The sequence below is a fragment of the Dicentrarchus labrax genome, unplaced genomic scaffold, assembly GCF_905237075.1.
Source record: "Dicentrarchus labrax unplaced genomic scaffold, dlabrax2021, whole genome shotgun sequence".
Lineage (NCBI taxonomy): Eukaryota > Metazoa > Chordata > Actinopteri > Moronidae > Dicentrarchus > Dicentrarchus labrax.
This window is the reverse complement of record NW_026136709.1, coordinates 7,385,243-7,400,919: the sequence shown is the minus strand read 5'-3', so window position 1 is coordinate 7,400,919 and position 15,677 is coordinate 7,385,243.

The window sequence follows — 15,677 nt, the reverse complement described above, 5'->3', positions numbered from 1 at the left end:
GGCGCTTTGAGCAAAATGCTAACACCACCATAAGAATGAAGAATGTTCATTAGGATTCATCCTCTGGGGAATGTCGACACAAAGTTCAATCAAAGCAAGTTATATTTAGTAGTTGTTGAGATATAAGCCGTGAACTGACCCACCAACTGAAAGACTGACATTGCCATTCTTAGAGACACGCTGCAAGCATGACTAATCATAGGAGTGAAATTACCATTAGTTTAAGAACAAACTAAGATCAATACAGCCACGGATAGCAGCTACACAGCGTTTCCTGTAAATTAAAATTCTTTTAGGATAAGTGTCTACACTTTGTTAATTGCCTAGTAGAAGGAAACCTTTTAACTTTTCAGCTCTCCTATATGCATCAGTTAACTGAGAACTACGTACAGGGACCTCAACACCAGCTGTATATGCTGATTGATTATATCTCCCCAGTAGCTAACATGAGGGCTTGAACGCTGCATCTAATCCAGATCAGGCCAGAGCTCACATCTATTAGTTTGGAAAAGGGCTTTAGACTTCTCATGTACTGGTCTAACTTCTCTCTCAGTATTGGACATGTACAGAGCCCAATGGCATCCTGTGCTAATTCAATATAAGTACCTATATCTCCCATAATCTTTAAATGCTTTGACTTCCAGCCAAAATGTGTCAATCACCTGAGAAGCCTGCTGACGCCAATTTTCTCCTCCAGGCTCTATAAGCTGTCAGGAGTGTGTAAGGAAACACTCTATCTTCTTCCATCCTGTGTCTCCAACAGCGCTTTCCATTTCTAGTTTCCATTTGAGCAAGTTGAACAAAGTGCATGTAAAGGCTGTTTGTTTTCACATCTTCCCACACAATCCATGAAAAATACCAGTCTTTAGCATTCAGCGCATGACTGAATTGCAGCCTGATGCATTCTCTTGATCCAGAACTCTATCAATTCAGTCTGCCAACTCCAGAGCTGGCTGAGCTTGGTGATAACAATTTGAGTGGACAGCCCCTGTTATTGACATTCCCACAGGTATTCAAGTGACACAGAACAATAACACATACAAGGAACAGAATTAAGTTCAAAAGGCAACATGCTGCATTGGACAACACACAGAAAAACTGTCCAAAGTGTCTGATGATGCAACCATCAAAAACTGATGCTGCTGCCAGTGAAAGAAGTTAAAAGAAGATTCTCTTTATTCTCCTACCATGAATGAAAAACCTAGTGGTTCAATTCTACAGTTAACTCACAGCTCATTAAACCTCACCAGAGAATATATATTGAATGCAATTTCATCAAATGCACTGATATGAAGGTGGGCAAATATTTACACTGGGTCTAAAGCAGAAAATCAACTTCAGTATGATTAAGTCTTTTTCTATTCAATATATGGCATACTCAATAGCTTTTGGATGGCAAAACTATGCTAAAAAGTACATAGTAGCTACTATAGCTACCACCAATAAACTGTCACATTTTACAGGTATGACCTCTATATATGAGACATACTAAGTAGCATACTATTTCACAATCAGTGATAAATGTATTTCCTGTGGCTACTTCACAACCCTGTTGAATGTGAAGCAGCAGCAGTAGGAAATGTTTGGTTAGTATTAGCAGTAACTTAAATAAATATCTGATATGGCTGTGGAATAGTGAACAGTAAATAGTGGGGCTGTCAGATGAAATTACAAACAGTAACACTACATTACATGCTGCATCATTTCCTGTGAACCCCTTATGTGTATGAAGGCAATCTTAATTCAGCACAGGAATGGCAGACTCCGCAACTTACAATGAAAACTACATAGGGAGGTAATTACAGAATGTAAATACCTTGAATGGCTATTGAAGGAAAATAGGATGACCATAAATAGTATGATAAACAGGGCTTGACTTAATGAAAAAATTATATAATAATGATATAACTTTCAAATTTGAACTCCACATGGAATTTTTTATTTGAAGAATCAAAGAAGCCACTGTACAAGCACTAATTAAATCCCCTCACTGTGGTCGTATGTTTCCGTCTTGCGACATTCCTTTCATCTACATTCTGGGTTTCACAGCACAAACCCCTTAAATAAAGTGCCCCTTCTTGCGGCATTCACTCTCCAGCCTGCAGTCTTTAGCCTGCTCCTCCTACATGCAGAGATAGGCAAACATCCTAAATTCACTTGTTATGTTGCAACTCCAAACTATGACTGCAAATTTGTTTTAAGCAAGCCTTCTTCCAAAACCACAAATCCATTAACCTCTGGTGCAATAGCTTTGACCACATTAAATGTTGTGACAAGCAGGGTCACTGCTGCCTTCCAGCAGAGCCGCTGGAAAGTGTGTTCTACAATATGAAAATACAAGGCTTTGCTTCTGTGCTGAGGATATGGCAAAACAAATATCTGAATATCTGTACTGGATCTGTTTTGTTTTTTCAATATCTTCAAAAATACAGTGTTAATAAATGAGATGGAAGCGTCCAAAATATAGATTTAAGAAAGTCCGATATAAAAATGAAACAGGGAAAGCTTGACGCTCTTGATATTCTGTATGTGTTTTTATTATTGTGGATAAATATACTATATAGTAAAATAACCACACATTCACAGTTACACTTGTTACACTTTACAGGACATTTGTGCACTGAGAGGCGAATCTCCCATCTCATAGCACATAGGAACATACAGAATTAAAAGCTTCTGTGTCAGTTTGTTACAACTGCGTGTCTCCATATTGTATAGTAGTATACAATAACCTGCTTTGAGGTGTATAATTCATTGCAGTATCAAAAATAGAGGAAGGTTGGAAACTCATGTGGTTTCACAGAGCTAATTTGCATTCATGTGTGCTGCAGCAACAAGCCATGGTTTACCAAAGAGCTCAGGCAAGGGAGACACATTGAGGGAGCTCACAAGGCAGAAAATAGAGAGGAATACAGAGCAGCAAAGAACTAGCTCAACAAGGAAATAAGAATACAAGGACATGTTGGACAGGCACTTGTCTACCTGATTTGGGTCATGGGCTCTACCTGCAGGCCTTACATTAAGGAGGCATTTAGTCCAGTTTTGTGATACCATACCAGGTATGGGTTTTTTAGCATAAACAATACATTCATCCAGACAGTAAAATATGCTGTTTAATACAAGTATGTGTACACTAATTGCAGCCATGGTTCTCGATATCACTGTTACATGTCACAGTACTACACTCTGAAGGCTTGGACACAAAAGATTTGAAGCACATTGCATCACACACAATCACATATTGTTATTGTTTGTTTTTGTCTCTTAGTCACGCTCATGCACACCCTTGACGATTAGGCAAGGACAGATTATGATTTACCCACCATTATCGCTAATCTTCTGCCTCCTGTCACATCACTGATGTTGAGATCTCTAACTCAGAACTTGCAAGAGTCAAAATTAAGTGATTTTATTTATGTGCACATGTAAGATGCACCGTCTCCTTGGCTTGAACTTGTATCTCATGCTGCAAAATATTTTCATTCACATTTTCGATTCAGATTTCATTTTATTTTTTATCTATTTACATCTGTCAATAGTTCACAGTGCAGTCAAGTGCACAGCAAAGGCTCACAGAGTGTAACAACTTTTCACTTTAATTTTATTGCCCGAGGGCAACAATGCAACTGCAGTAAAGTTGGAAACATGGACAGTCTTCGGAGAAATACACTATCTGCTGATGTAGAAAGGCTTGCATCAAATCACTAGTTTACCTATAAAAAATGTGCACTCCATGGCCCTGCATTCTGACTGATTTGTGATGGAGACAAACAGCTGTGAGTAGATCTCAAATAAGAGTGTCTACCAAGGGGAAACTTGTGTCCTTGAGTGGGAAATAAGAGAATGTAAGGCACAGAGGAGATGACACTGGTTACTGTGTGACTTTGGTTCTAGAAGAAAGATTACCAACCATGGGAAACTTTTACTGCTATCTGGCAAGGCAATTTTGGGATCTGCTTCCACAATACCACTGTATGCATACTGATGCTGTATAAAGCTGTCTGTAATTACCCCATATTGCATGTAATTTCAGGGACTGTATGAATGCTGTTGGCATGTTACTACTACTACTTAATTATTATACTGCCTATATGTTCTTAGCAAAATCATTGGCTACTTGGTGCATTCAAGTGGTAGCGACAGAGACAGTTTTGCAGATCGCTGTATGGTATTCATCGTGTGGATACATTCTACAAAGAATCACTGACCTCTCTGTGCCTGTCCATAAAAAGATGTACAAGCACAACACATTACTTTGCCTTCACCTCTGGCCCAGTCTCAATTTCACTCCTTTCTCTGCATTGCCACAAAACAATCAAATTGTGATGATGCTGGGTCAGAGAAAGAAAATAGCATGGCTGTATAAAGATTCTTTCAGCACTATACAGGCTTTGTACCCCACAGCTAGATTTGGTATTCCGAAGAAAAAAAAATTCTTCCTACTTCCTACTGTCAACATGAAAAATATCCTATCTGGTGCAAGACATCCACTGCCCCCATCCTCTAATCTGCATCAGTGGATCATGGACTTTCTGCCAGGATGAAGACATTATATGAGGATGGACAATGATGAATCCATCTACCACAGAGAGGTGGGCCTGGCGACATCATGACAGACTTTGGTTTGAAGGAAAAATCCCCCCTCTGAGTCTCTCGCACTGGTATATATCACCAGTCTGGGATCTTCAATGCATTCTAGGACTTATATTTGTGATGAAGTGTGGTAATTTACTCTCTCAGTGTAGCCACATTTTTACTCAACCTATCTGGTCTACTTCTATTTCAGTTCCTGGTTTTCTATATTCTCTCAGATTACTTTTCGGGTCTTTGTGATAGAGAGTGATGGCAAGTTTTTGTTTGTAGTGAAAAAAAGCGAGAGTGAAGAGAGAACAGACAGCACTGTACACATTTGTTCAAATTACAAAAAAGTGGCGAGGAGTATTTTGTTTTTCACATGCTACTGATAACAGATCCACATAGATGCAGGTCGTGGCTGCACAGTTAATTCACAGATATTAATCAATCCCAATTTCATCCAAGTGGGAAAGAAACATAAGATTTACTCAGACATGGAATGTCTCTTTATACAGTGTTCTTTCTCATTTATTTAATTGCAGAACTTTGGTGCAAAAAGTGACTAAAAGGTTCTCACAGTCTGGCACCAAAACCTGATATTTTCTGCTTATGTTCTAGGTGTCTGAAACTGCCTCTGGCATTCGTATTGTTGTTGCAGTAGAGATACCTTGATGCTGACAGGTATAAATAGGAATGAACAATACTTAGTCTGCAGACTTAGACTACAGCCGTGGTACACGGCAGTGATTGTGGTTTGGGGGCAGTGCCGGCCCGTGGTATATAGGCAGTATAGGCAAATGCTAACCCATGCTAAGGTGGGGGAAGAAAAAAAAACAAAAGGTGCAACTTTCAATATTTTTATACTAAAACAAGTTGGTGCTATTATTTCTTAGTATGAAAAAAGCCCACATTAATTTAACTGCATAGCAAAGCCTATTAAATAATAATAAGATTTTATTAAGCCCCCCCCTCTACCTGCTCTCTGAGAGATGGTTGAGTTTTCTGACGTCACCCCAGAAACCATTAACAATGTCAAAACGACCAAAACTTTCCGGTGCCCAGAGAAGGAAAAAAAGAAAAGAAGAGGAGGAAAAATGCAACAAAGACAGAGGTAGAGTAAAGATAATATGATGAAATGATTTGTCTGTTGCAGAAAGATAGTAACCTTTAGCCTAACACGGTTTGCTAATCAGTAAATAGTGTTAGCTCGTTTTAATGTCAGTTCATGTTATGGAGCGGCCTAACAGCTGTTATGGAAGTAGTACTCCCACCTTCTATTTCTCAGGGACATTTGTAAAGATTAGATCTATTCAGCAGGTGTTTACATTTGTCTACATTTTTATTTTTATTTATTATTGGTTAGCTAACGTTTGCTCTGCTTGTAACAGTCAAATGCTATTCCTTTCACACACCTTTATATATTAGAGTTGCTATTCAGTTTCCTGCGTGAGTATATGTATGTATATAACTGGCAGTGGAATTTATTGCGATGCGGGGGGGCGCCACCTAAAATCTTGCCTAGGGCGCCAAATTGGTTAGGGCCGGGCCTGTTTGGGGGTCCTCCCAGATTTTCATGTCATTTGACTAAAAACTATGCATTTTCAAAAAAAATTAAACCCACACAGGTTGTAGTTTTTCACAATAGACAGCTTCCCTTTTAGCTTGTTTATACACTCGCTATTTGATTAATAAGTGGTTGTAACATCATCTACGGACAAAGCAGGTGGAAATATTGCTTTTCTACTTTTTCTACAATGAACTTGAGTTGTCTTCAGCTTCAGTAAATTACACCTGCATTGTGTGTGTGTCTATGTGTGTGTGTGTGTGTGTGTGTGGAGCTGAACCCTGCTCTCTTTCCTACAGAGGAGAAAGACATGACCATAAAAACTTGGTAACACTAAGATGATGATTATTATGATTAATGATCATTAGGTTGTTTTGGTGCCCTACACACAGTGCGTGATGTGTGTGTATGTAGTGGCTGTCCTGACTCACACTGACAGTTCTAACATGCTGATGTTTAACAGGTATCATTTGCACCATCTTAGTTTATCGAGTTATTTGCTAAATAGTACTAAATGCAACATGCAGATAAGGCTGAAATGACAGCGGATCACCAAAGTCATTTGAGATTCATCCTCAGGGTCTGTACCAAATTCAATGGCAATCCATTGTTGACACGTTTCACTCAGAACCACATATGTTAACCTTATGGTGGCACAAAGTCAGGGGATCACCAGCAGGATTCATCCTCTGTGGATTCTGAATCAATTCATCTGATAATTGTTAGGATATTTTATTCTGGATCAAAGTGGTGGACTGAGCCACACTGCTGGCTGATGGCTAATAAAAAACATCTTGCAACAAACAGGAGATGAACATCTCTAAACCTGAATGGAGGTTTGCATTAACTACAGCAGATCATCCATCAAGAAAAACATGCAGCGTTATCCCTCCACTGCTAAAGTGTGTTCTTAACAGCTCCATGCTCAATGTTGATGCCTTTACACTCATGATGAGCTGCAAAGTTTCTTTTCTTTTTTAATCATTTTTTTTACTTTTTTACTTTTCTTTAACTGATAGTGACATTGACAGGTTACCTGTTGTTGAATATAAAAAGACCATAAAGAAGGAATGCATCCAATCTTTTGTGTTTTGTAAAATCTAATGTTTTTCTTACTATATTCATCTTCATACTCTATTAGGCATCTTTTTAAGCAGCATCGCGCACCATTCTTGATGATACCACAATGACATATCCTTGACAATTTTTTTTTTTCTTTACACATTTTGCACATTCCCTATTTTTAAACAGCACAGTGTCTACTTTCCATGTTTCCTGCTGCACCTGGTGTTTCAGTGTTGTATAAGTGTGCCAATTAACCAGGTTTATGTGCCCATTGTGCTTGGTGAGTAAATGTGTTTCTGACTCTGATGTGGAAGTTGGGTTTATCAGCCCTTTGAAGATTGCGATACTAGTTCGATCGTTGCTGAATGAAATGATGGCTGTGACCTCTGTGATAATCACAGGCTTGTGAAACTTTATACCCACTACAGAAAGAACAGAGCAAGGTGAGATACAGCAATGAATGATGTAATATCGCTTGTAATATCCTAACTTACCACCATGTGATACAATGTGATGTACTTATCTGTGTTACTTTGCAGGTTTTGGGGATTTCAAACCCTTTATACAGTCTGTGCCTTCTGATCAGCAGTGAGGGCACGATGCTGTTGAAATGCACCATTACTTTCCAAGTTAAGCCTTAGCTGAAAACCAAAGTTGGTGAGGTCTTGTGAAGTCTCAGTATTCTGAAAGACCCTGCCTTATCAGCTTTAAGGTAAGGAATTCATTTCTAAAATAAATCAGCACATTTACAGGCAGATTTTCATAAAATGCTTCTAAAATGTTTTGTTTTTTTCTGTTACTTTTACCCATGATATTTTTCTTCTGTTGCTATTCCTGCACTGCTTATTTTACAGCCTTGCAGGTAGACAGACTATCCTATAGCCTGAGGGTTCTGAGTTTAATCTTTCAGCAATCAATGTCCATCGACAGACATGTGTCCTGAGCAAGTATCCCTGAGCAAGCAACTGACCTCTTACCTGACCTCTCATTGCAAGTCGCTGTGGGTAAGAGTGTTGACTAAAGTTTAAGTGTACAGTAGTCCCTAAAGATAGTTCCTCTAACAGCAATACAGACTTATCTTTGCCTTTGACAGTTATTAACAGTAGAAAAATAGTCTTTTACCACCTTACATTCAGCCCACACTGAACTTTCCTTTCATTGTATGCCCCTTGCATTAACCAGGATACCATTTCATATTGACATTCAAGAGCGCTGTGAAGGCGCTCTACCTGCAGGCAGAGCAAGCAGAGGTCTTAATTAACACAAGTAAAGGGGAGTGACAATAAACAAGTGAGCCCACACACACCACTCCAGGCCATCCATCAAGGAATTGTTCAAGTAAACACTGCATTATCTCTCTATCTTTGTATTTCACAGCTTCTTTCTACCATCTGCTTAGTCTGGCCTCCTCTCTATATCCATTAGTCATTCTTTATCCTTTTTGTAAGCATGCGTGTAGGAGAGTGTGAGGAAGAAAAAAACGATGTAGTTTATATTTGTATGGTACATATTAAACACTTACAGGAAAGATCGCACTACAATACTGGTGACTGAGCACAAGGGGCGGCACAAGGGGGTGGAGACAGGGTTAAATCAAACCGTCAATCGAATCTGCATTCGCGTTATCTGAAAGTGCCACCCGCTTCCCTCCGTGGGAATCCACTTCTCATGGACCACTATGGAGGACGATGAGGAAGCAAGACTGTGAAATAGTAAATCAAAAGAAAAGAAAATATTCCATACACTGTGAATTGAAATGACTGATAGATTCTTGGGCTGCAGTGACATTTTTAAGGGTCAACCATAAAAGACAAGGAACATCTGACATGGAGGAAAATCATTACTCTCCTGGTTTACGCCTCCTTATCATGCTCCAACAGCCTAGGCTTGGAAAGAGAAAGAAACATATGCAGAGGGAGTGGGGAAGAAAGAATATGCATGTGTTTTTATGCATGTCAGGTGTTTAGGCTGCAACTCAAATTTCATCTCATCATTCCCCCCTGCTAACGTAAATTACACACTCAAACCAAAAACTTGGATGCTGCCAGTACAGGCAAATAAATCTGATAGCACTGATACATCTGGCTGGAAGAAAATGAATCATGCAGCAGAAACAATGTCAAGTTTTTAAGTGCTATTAGTAAATCAATTCAATATTGTGCTGAATAGATTAATCAAATAAAATCTTTAAAATTTGTATTGTGAACATCAAGGTTAACCAGTGTTCATCATAGAACAGACACCTTTAATTTAAGACATATCAACAATGCAAGGCATAGATGTATTCATCAGAGGACTCAGGAGCTGCTATCACAGAGTTATGGCTTTCAAAGAGCCAGGCTCTTGTGGTCCAATCTAATGAATAACCCATACCATGCTTAGCCCATCCACATTGTATGCTACCAAGCAAGGAGCCTGAGAAAAATACATGTAAGAAAGAGCTTTTTCCATCGTTCTTTTCTGAGGCAGCCTTGGCTTTGCCTTTGGGCTGCGCTTTGTCTTTGCCTCCTGCTTTCCTACTTCTGACTATCCTTGGGGGTTGGTGTGCATGAAAAAATAAGAAACTGATTGAACTTATAGCATACTGCTATGCTTACAGTCTCTCTGACAGACACTCACGTACAACAGCTGTGCGAGAACAGCAGGCTAGTTCTATTTTGCGATAAAACATGAAAAAGGATACAGTTATAATGGCACGTCACAACACAGTGTTGTATCATTAGGGATTCAGACTGCTCCATTCTGTATCCGCAGCAACTCCAAGGAGAATGGCAGATTGGTCGTGGCAGTATATGCAAGCTATTTCTCACTTCACCTTTCTCATTAGCTGCCCATAGTAGTGCAGGAATTAATGCTTTAAAACGCCAGGGAGGGAAGAGTGTTCATTTGTAGGTCCCATGTTACTCTGCTTAGTGGCTCAGTTTGCAAATTCATGTGAAACATTCAACCGCAGGTCCTCTCACTGCTGGATAACAATCACTTTTGGGACGCACACAGATCATTTAGCCCCAGGGTAGGTCACCTCCATCCTATATACATAAAGCTTTAATCTGACTTCACTAAGAGAAAAATAGCCTTCAGGTCACCTTTACTGTCAGGCTCTCTTTATTGCTGGAATAATGTTGAGAGGAGTTTGGTTTGATGAGACATCAAAGCACATAAAGTTTAAATAATTTAAGTATGTCATAATCATATTTAAAACTTGAGAGCAGACCTGAAAATGTGTTCTGAACCAGGCTGATTCAAGGTTCCAAGAATGTTAGATGGCTGGTGCTTAAATTTTTAACGAGCTATACAAGTCTGCCATTATCCAAATCAAAAATATCAGGGACAGATTTGAGCATATTTTACAAAAGAAATTCAGCGGAGGCTCAGGCAGACAGTATGCAACAAATTACAGGTGGAAATTACAAATCACTTCACTGATTTGAATTGGTTCAGATTAATAAAACAATTTGAAATCACTGACCAAGAGATCTGTCTTTTAATGCCTAGTCTTTAATGTACAGAGTGGTTCAGATTCAGATGGTTGATTTACAACAGCCTTAATAGCTGCAGGGATTTGTTCCAATTTTTTGGCTGTGCCACAATTAAATGACATTCCCAATCCTGGTCTCACCTACAAAACCTCTGATCAGCTTGTTGGTTTCTCCATTCATGAAACGCAGTATTTCAATTAAAGGAGAGAAAAGAACGACACTCAAGGCTTTTGTTGATGGAAAAGATTTTGTCTTCAGTAAGAGCCTGACGTCACTACCTGCTAAGTTTTGTTGAAACTATCTGCCTTTTCCAAACAGTTTCCAACGACAACTTTTGGCACAGTCAGTTTAGGAGTGTAGCCTACAGGCTGGAACACAAGGACAATGAGCTCTGTAGAGCTGAGGGGAACTGCATAGATGGTTAATAATTCTCTGTAGGTCCATTACTACAAGTGACTCCTTATACATACAAGTAATGATGTGGCTCACTGTTAATATAAAGCCATTTAAGGATTTCATATCTTATTAATGAAATGCAGTGGAGGTCTTGGTATGTCCTATTACAGTAATTCAAGTCAACTGGTTTTGCAGTGATTATATTGAGGCACATATTGCCGCTCCTGCGCTATTCTGTAGGGTTTAATATTAATAACCATATCCTGACCGGAAGACGAGTGTCAAACACTTTGACAGTGTGTCAAGTACAAGCACCTAGTATGATGAACTCCCACATCCCACAGAGATATCATTGTCCTTTCATCTGCTAGAGAAAAAAAACAAAGTGTGCCTCTGCTGTGAGCTAGCAGCTTGCTGAATAAACCATGGATGAGTCTAAATGTGTGGACATTTTTTGTGTCATGGGTAGGGACAGCAGTGTTGAATCAATTCCCCCCAGGCAGGGAACAGCCTCAGGCTACTATAAGGAGAGCTCTTACTGTCAAACCCAGAGGAGTAACAGTGCTGACAACTGCACTGAAGTGACTTGAATCAGATGCCCAAGTTAGCCTTTAAACTGTATGACTAGCTTCAGCTAAAATGTTGAGATGCAGAGAGAGGGGCTAACAATTAGCATGCTAATCAGTGCTATCTGATTGGGCATCACTTTTAAATACTCATGTTGGCATTCTCATGAACTCAGTAGAAGTTATAAAGTACTCCTGTCTGCATTTTTGTAGCTACAGTGCAGTAAGCATACTCCAAGCAAGGTTTATGGGTTTTACAAAGATATAATAGTGCCTGAATTGCATGTTGACTTTTTGGGGAAAGTGTGATGAAATCCAGAGCAATCTTAAGAGCAGTCGAATGCATGTTCACAAAGTGTGGTGGATAGTTCATCTGCTGGCTTTTTTTCAATCAAAAGTATTTTTGAAGTTTATAATGAGGGCGCCAGGGAAACAATTTTAATGCAGCAATCGAGATCAAATGAGAAACAGAAGAAAAACAGCACAGAAGTCTGCATCATATGAAGCGCCCAGTTACTGAACTCTACAGCTCTACAGCTGTAACTCTGCATCAACGACTCTTTATTGCATTAGTGCCACTGCATGACACAGCTAGGAGTGTCCATGAGGCTCAGTCATAGAAAGTGCAACCTAATCTCAACAGATCTTTCAAACAAATCCAACTTTTCCATTATAAAACCTCATTTGACTCCCATAACATGACAACACATTGTCAGAGTGATGACAAAAAGAGTACATTAACAGATAACTAGTGGAAGTTTCCACATGCAGTGTTGGACTTAAAATAAAAGAAATATTCTCCAGGCAGGCATTGATTTCTGTTTACTTCAGTACACAATAAAACTCAGTTAGGACATGTTGTCTGTTGTCACATGGTGCTGCAGTTGTGAGCTGTTACCATTTAAGAAATCCAAGAGCTGATACAGCAGTTGCCAAATGCAGTGTAGCGATGAGTTATGTTGTCAGAAAATGAAGTGATACACAGTGTGCTGTTGTAAAAAAGAGATCATGTTTTGGTCTTTTTAGAAAAGGTTACCATGCAGTGGCCCAGTCTTGGAATGTGTTTTAAAAAGTTTCAGTTTACAATTGCATTATTACATTTCTGTTACTTAACTTTTACACAAAAACAAAGGCTTTAAGTTGTTTACCGTGATGGATTGCCTATCTAAAGCAAATAAGAGGATTTGGGATATTGAAATTAACTGAAACTAATGGCTGCCTGGCAGGTAGGAAATCAATCTAGAAACTTGGAAAACAGTTGACAGCAATGTAAAGTATATTCAATTTGTAGTTAATGGGCCAAAACATGCAAAACCACTGGTGCAGTTTTTAAATCCACTAGGCTGACCCATTATTAGGTGAAACCACGCTACCACAGAATCAAGATGTGTTGACATTTCTAGTAAACCTTTGGTCAGCAGTTTGCATTTATTGCCTCAGGGTAGGATGCACACTGACAATAAAAAATAAATAAATGAAAACACTGACTACAAGTGGGGCTGGACTGTGCTGAAACATTTGGTGTAACTGAGAGATAAGGAGGAATCTCTGCATAATAATGATATACAATCATAAAAAAACACCAAATAAGAAGAAATTCATTAAATCAGAAATAGACTTTTTAAAATCAAAATATAGAAAATGTTTAGGTGAGGATTTTCTCACTTTAGTCTATAGAAAGAGAACTCACCTTAATCCAGTTCTAGGGGCTTGCATCCCCTTCAGCCTGATCAGAAACATCCTTTTGGACAATTTTAAAAAGCAAAGGAGGATATGTGATTCAGGGGAAGACTGACAAACAGCTATTGTATGCATTTCAGATTTCAACAAAGGGATTACAAAAATGAGCTCCTCAAGGGAGCTTATAGAGAAGCAATATCACGTTACCTCGAAGAAGACTTGCTCATAAAGAACACAAGAGTCTCTAAACCCACATAAGCTTACCGTATGCGCCACTAGTGTAAAAATGGGCTTGGATATCAAAAACATGATAAAGGAAGAATTGGGTGACCCTGCAGTCTGACCTTTCTATTGCTAACACCCCCTTTCCTTTCCGATGTCCTCCAGCCTTCAAGGAATAAATGGTGAATTATGCCTTCTGCATGCCAAAATGAACATGGCCTAAAAATACTGATTTGGTGTACACTGATAAGATATGTTTTCTGTGCATATTATTGCTCTGCATATGTTTCTTTTTTCTTGTACGTTCTGACCTGAGATTCTCCCACTGTGATTATGAGAACATCAAAGAAAAAGAACAAAAACATGAGTAACTCTGGCTGCTCTGCTGCAGACTTTACCAACTACAAGATAGATGGATCTCTCAGGTCCAATTCTATGTCTGAGGAAAGTCCTGACAAACAAATGTTGTAATCTTAACCCTTTCAGGCCCTGGCCAAAAACAGTGTTTTGTGCTACTTCCATTTGTCAGCCTCTCATTAGCTTTAAATGTATTGCAGTTTATCTCTCTCAGAATAACCAGGACTGTTTGAAAATGAAGATTTATTTCTTTTGAATGGTTGTGTTCAAGATTTATGATTGATTATGTATACATGTAGAACTTAATTTTGCCCAAAAGAAAATTGTTCCACAGTGCATTGTATTAGAATACTGAAGTTATCAAATAGGAGAGCTCATTACAGAACAGTAATCCAACTAGTCAGTGACATCTGTGAGGCTTTTGGTGAAACTGACACCTATGGGCGTACAGCAACCTCATAACTAATAAAAACTCCTTCCATTAAAAAGGTGTAACTCTTTGTTCCCACAGCACAAAAACAACAGTCAGATACGCACACAGGGCATTCAGCAATCGACTCTGTACTCTAACAGGATAATGCATGTTAAACATTGTTATAAAAGATGCAGGAGTGAAGAAGAGGAAAGGGTAAATTCATAATTCTGTGGCCAAGAGCTCAGATAGAGAGGGAGGTGATACCCTCGATATTGTGGGTAAGTAGGCTGCCACTTCCGCTCATGGTTTGCAAAAAAAATGTATCTGACTACAGATGGTGGATCTGCAATACCAGCAGTATTTGTATTTGGAAATATTGCAGTTTATATATTTTTTTTTTAGCACTTTGCTCGCCCCTGTTGGATGGGATACTTGCATGTGTTGTCCTGCTCGAAGTAATGGAAGGGCAGCCCACACGCAATAGCCTTAAAGGACTGTAAACTGAATAAAAGATCCACCTCTATATTGTAAAATTGCTACATCAAAGACATGTTTACAGCAGCAGGCAGCTGAACACAGACCACCATTGTGAGGTGACAGAGGGAGCCATCTGTTCAGACAGCATCTGTAATTTCCCCCCAACGTTTTCGATGGGACACAGGCAGGTGGCAGGTTCTTGACTTCACCATGTGGCACTCTTTGTGCTACCTTTATTCACTTTAGGATTACAACACAAAACACACATGGGTGTAAATAACAATTCTAAAGATAATTAGTATAATTAATGTTGTTTAATGTAACCTACATTTCACCAACCAATTTATTCTGTCCTTTTTTCTTTCCAGTAGCTAACAATATTACTGCAAAAATGCTAAATAAAAATTAAAACTTGTGAAGTTGAAAAATCTCCAGTGAGAAAGGTGAAGGCAACTATTTTGTATTTTCACCAACTTCTTTTGATTCACCCAGTTTTTCCTCCAATTGTCTCATTTGTTTTTTACCCCCCACTTTAATCTCCTCTGCGCACAATTATCGATTTTTATCTGTAATTCGTCTTTCTCTTCAAATACTTTGTCCTTGTCCTGTCCCGTCAGCGTCATTGTGTTTCTCCTCTAATAGAATTCGGGAAGTTATCCATTAAGGTGCTCTTGTTTTTCTGCTTCTTATCTGATGTCTCTAACTGCCTCTCTTCCTTCTCATGTGTTTCACTCTGTCCAAATCTGCTTCCATGGGTGGCTTGTCATTTTCTCTCAGCTCATCTGTTACCTTTCTCTTTGCTTGATATAATGCATGCGTTTTCAGTTCCTGCTTTCAATGTGCCAGTGGCTTTCACTTTACCATGTCTGTCTTAGCTGTTC